This window comes from Microtus ochrogaster, unplaced genomic scaffold, assembly GCF_000317375.1.
Source record: "Microtus ochrogaster isolate Prairie Vole_2 unplaced genomic scaffold, MicOch1.0 UNK45, whole genome shotgun sequence".
NCBI classification, from domain to species: domain Eukaryota; kingdom Metazoa; phylum Chordata; class Mammalia; order Rodentia; family Cricetidae; genus Microtus; species Microtus ochrogaster.
The window spans coordinates 121,417-126,245 of NW_004949143.1; the positions used below are offsets into that span (position 1 = coordinate 121,417).

The following is a 4,829-nucleotide window of genomic DNA, read 5'->3' on the forward strand; positions in this document are numbered from 1 at the left end:
CCAGCCTGGTCTACAAGAGCTAGTTCCAGGACAGGCTTCAAAACCACAGAGAAACCCTGTCTCGAAAAACCAAAAAAAAAAAAAAAAATACCAGCAGTCCTGATATGTGTAATCTGATGTTGATTAAAACAATGAAGTATTTTTTTTGGTTAAATTCTTTTCATATAATATATTTTCATCATGTTTTCACCTTCCCCCCATTCCTCCCAGATCCTTCCAAAGTTCCCTCCCCCACTGACTATATTTTTGAGTGTCTTTTGTCCTATCAGTCTTAATTAAGCAGCAGTTCATACATCTTTATTGTGAAAGGCAGACCATAAATATTTTAGGTTTTGGGGGCCAGAATTAATTCTTTCATTGTAGCAAAAGATGCCTATATAAGTGAATAACTATGGCTGTGTACCAATAAAATGCTATAAAAGCAGTGTCAAGCAATATTTGAGCCCAGGTTCATAGTTGGCCTATCCTTGCCCTTAAGAGGAGGAATACTTAGGCTAACTTTGGCATTTCGTCTCTTTGATGGGAATGTAAATTCCTTGAGGGCAAGGGCTGTATTGTTACGTCCAGTTTCCTTTGACTATAGCTAATGATTTCTCTCCTCCTCTAATGAAGAACAAAGCTGGTGGTGTGTTTCTTAGTACCTGCTACAGAAAGCATCTCAACAGAGTCACTGACATACAGATTGCCTTCACCTTTTTCTTTCCTTTCTATCCCTACAGAAATTTTCAGAACCCAGTGAGCTGATGTGAACCATCTTTCTGAGCATGAGCACGTGAGAGGCAAACCTGGCAAAGAGAAATCTCTACTTTGGCCATTATCATGAGAAACCTTCCATAGTCAATGGCTAAAAAGTCTAGTCTCCCATGGTGCTTTTCTTTCTCACAGTTTCCATCTGTGCTTATGTGTGTTACAGACATGTGCATGCAGGTGCACACTCCTGTGAGTACATGTGTGGAGGCCATGAGGATATCAGGTATCTTCCTTTATTGTGTATCTTCCTCAATAGATTTCTACCTTCTTCTCTTGAGAGAACCTGAAGCTCATTGTTTCTTGCTAGGCTAGCAGGCAGCAAGCGCCAGCAATCCTTCTACCTGTTCTCCACCCCAGGCACTAGGATAACAGGTATGTACAGCCCTGCCCAGCTTTGTATGTGGGTGCTGGAGATTTGAATACAGGTCCTGATGCTTGTACAAGCAATTACTTTTATTCACTGAGCAGTGTCCCCAGGCCCTATTTGTTCTTTTTGAACCCTTCAGGTTAGAACATTTCCAACTGAAGCCTGCTATCCTGTGGGCTTAGGAACTCTTAGCTAGATTAGACCGCCTAAATGCGAATGTGAAAGGTGGGGTTTAGTAAACCTTGAGAGATCCAAAGCAAGTGGTCCCCTCCTGGTTCTGAGAAGGATCTTTGGGGGCTCCCTCAGGTGGCTAATGCGGGAACTGCTGGCTTTCTTTTTGAAGGTCCTCAAGTCTTAGCACACTTTGTGGCTACTTTCCCTGGAATAAATAAGGACTAGAAAGCCCCTGAGCTCTGAGGAGTAAGGAAGTCTATATGGGATGGGGGACAGTTGGGTCAATGGCTATTATACGATTGAGGACATAATTAGATGGACATGCAGGAAGAAATTATGTTGGAGATGGAGTTTGAAAGAATCGGCTGCTGCTTCTCCCACCCCACCGAGAGCAGTACGATGGGCGCAGGAGAATGCTGCAGAGGAACTGCATGCAAGTTGGCATAAGCTGCGCTCCTGGGGATGGAAGAGGGGAGTTGGGAGGGAAAGAGGGTCAGTATAACTCATCACACAGCAAACCTGGAACCTCTGAAGGGCAGGAGGTCGCTGCTGTCCTTTGCATGGGTTCCATGACTTCTGTTTTGGAGTCATGGATCCCATAGTGGAATAGTTAGTTCAGAGACTTGCAGACATGGGTGCCCACTGCTCCTTAGTTTCTGTCTACTGGTTTCCCACAGCTGCTGAGCCCCAGTTCCCTGGCCTGTAATTTATTTGGTCCCTGTCTTGTCTGACATGCTGCTGAAAGACACAGTTGAAGGGCTAAATATGGTGCTCTGAGGCTGTAGACCTCACGCACATACACTGGGACTGTGGCTCTGCACTGCCCTAGCCTGGCTGGCCATTCCCTTTTATGGTTGCTGTTGTTCCTCTAGGACGCCAAGTCAGGAAAGATAACCACCTGTGCTTACTGGACACCCACTCTGTGCTGGCAGGGAAAACTGGTTGGCTCTGCCCCTCAAAGAACTTCTGGCCTGGGGGAAGTAGGAAAAAGTAAAGGTAGGAAATACATGAAATGAGGTAAAGGTCAAGAGTCATGGGCTAGGGAAACAGAGAGGAGACAGAGAAAGCTAGGATTCTGGGAAGGAAAGAACTGGTCACTCTAGACCTGCACACAGGCCCTGCAAATATACCGAGAGCAAGAAGGACAAGCTGAGTAAGAGTGTGGATGGCAGGCTGTGAGTCAGTCAAGGCGCAGCTCTGCTGGAATACAGCACATGCTAGCCTGGTGGGAGACGTGGGAAGAGAGGCTGTGAGAACACAGAACCCCGCTAAAGTACAGCTGGTAGTGAAGCGGAAGATAGAACTGTTTTAGGTCTGACATAGCAGGTGTAGAGACTGGGCTGGGAGAGGGAGAGATCACTCTGCTGTCACAGCACACCTGACTTGGGTGTAGATGGTCCAGGAAGAACTAGGTCAGCACCCACAGAGGAGGGAACAAGTTCTGAAATGGGAGCTCACCCCAACAGACATACCGGGAGCAAACTGCCTTCCTCTGGCCCCGTTTCTCCAGAGAGAAAGTATCACACAGACAGGCAGAGGCTAAGCTCCATACTCTAGGCAGCCACTGGAGGCCATCAGTCATCAGGAGTGGAACAGGCGGGGTAGCCCCTAGGCCTTGGGCCTGTGGTGAGAGCAAGTTGTGTCTTGTAGTGGCTGCGGAGAGGCTCTAGCTGCACTCAATGATCTGGGGCAGGCTACTTTAGTGGTTGAAACCATCAGCAGGGCTTGTGGGGACAGTGCCAGGCCCACCCCCAGGCTCAGTTCAGCATGGTCGGGGTGTGGCCTCGGAATGAAATTTCTTGGCAGTCGTACTTCCTCCAAATGGAAACGGGGTGAATGGGTCTGAGTGAGGAATGTAGGGAGAGTGGTCAGCTGGGAAGTTAGGGTCTGTCTGGAGGACATGCATGCAGATATGTTTGTGCACCAGATGCATACTTGGTGCCTATGGAAGTCAGAGCAGGCACTGGACCCCAGGAACTAGAGCTACAGACAGCTTGTGAGTCTCCCTATGGATACTGGAAACTCAACTGGGTCCTATATAAGAGCAACACGTGCTCTTTACCACTGGGCCATATTCTTACCCCAATTTTTCCTTTTTGGAATTTGCAAGTTTTCTGTTATATACTAGTTGGGTGGCCCTGCTACAATATCCATGCCAGACAGGCAGATGTATGCCTGCTGTACTTACTGCAGGAACCCAGAGCAGCACCCAGTCAGAGTGTGTGGACGGCACAAGTGAACAAAAGCCACAGCTTGAGTCTTGACTATCTCCTACAGGATGATGTGTTGAAGGCTTGGACTCCATCTTCTGCTGCAACTGGGTAGTGGTGGATCCATTAACAGGTGTGGCCTACTGGGAGGAAGTTAGGCTTTGAGGCATGAGCTTGAATGGGATAGGGCACCACAGTCCCAAAAGCAACAGAGCCAACCAACCATAGAGTAAGTTCTTTAAAACAGTTCCTGTTTTCAAGTAGTTTTTGTCAGTATTTGGTCACAGGGACAGAAGGAAGAATGCACTGGACAACTGAGTTTGACAAGGGACATCTTTGGTCCAACAGCTGTTAACATTTTGAGGGAGTTTGAAGGCATTTGGTTTTGCCTGTTAGCTAGGTCATCTAGCAGTTCTGATCAATTACTAAGCTTTGTTCCCATCTAAGGTGCATCTTTCCTTTCTGTGCTGAATTCTGATTTCTTTCAAAGTACATCCATTAAATGTTCAGTTCTAACTCATGTGGAGCAGTCAGGAGGATTTTCTTGATCCTTGCCCTCTACTGAGTAAATTGTATGAACCACTACAGGCTGTCCAGACCTACAGAATAAAGGTTATTCCCTGTCTTCCTCTTTAGCCTGACCAATGTCCTACTGCTTCCCAAAGTAGCCTTCCACTTGTGTCCTCTACTGAACTGAAGTTACACCAGTAAGTGCAACATACACTATTATTTCATGTATGGTTAAGAAACACAGCACTCTGCTCAAAGTGGTTGGCTATGAGACTGATCTCTTTAGTTTGAGATGCCAATTGGTGGGTCTGCATCAGCAATATTTCTCCCTCCTTCATATCCAAACTCAGTGCATCACCTGCTCTGCAGAAACCATGTCACTTCACGTTGTCTTACATAAGTACATAAAATGCATCAAATTTTATCATACTTCAGGATATTATGAATGGAACTCCATTACTGTAAGCCTCATGAGCAAACCTGGCATCTTATTCACATTTATATCTGAATGCCTTGGCAGCTCAGCATGGTCTCTTCCCAGGCAGAGCTAATAAGCCAGCAACACAAACTGTATGGCTTTTATACCTTTATTATAGTTTCCCCCAATTGCCTTCCTACCCTTAAACAGTGATGAAGAAGAACTTAGAATTCTTCAAGAGTCAGGTGGTGGTGGCGCACGCCTTTAATTCCAGCACTCAGTAGGCAGAGGCAGGTGAGTTCGAGGCCAACCTCGTCTACAGAGTTGAGTTCTAGGACAGGCTCCAAAGCTACACAGAGAACCTGTCTTGAAAAACCAAAAACCAAACAAACAAAAGTTC

The 4,829-nt window shown here is 46.4% G+C and overlaps 1 protein-coding gene across 1 annotated transcript in view; it reads right to left on the reverse strand.

Annotated features, from left to right (window-relative positions):
* The window catches only part of Znf185 (zinc finger protein 185 with LIM domain), an 89,853-nt gene extending 86,219 nt beyond the window's left edge, over positions 1 to 3,634 (reverse strand). The window contains exon 1 of the mRNA XM_026777073.1: positions 3,480 to 3,634. The gene's annotated coding sequence lies outside the window, so the exon portion shown is untranslated. The remainder of the gene's footprint in view (positions 1 to 3,479) is intronic.
* Positions 3,635 to 4,829: the final 1,195 nt, after the last annotated feature.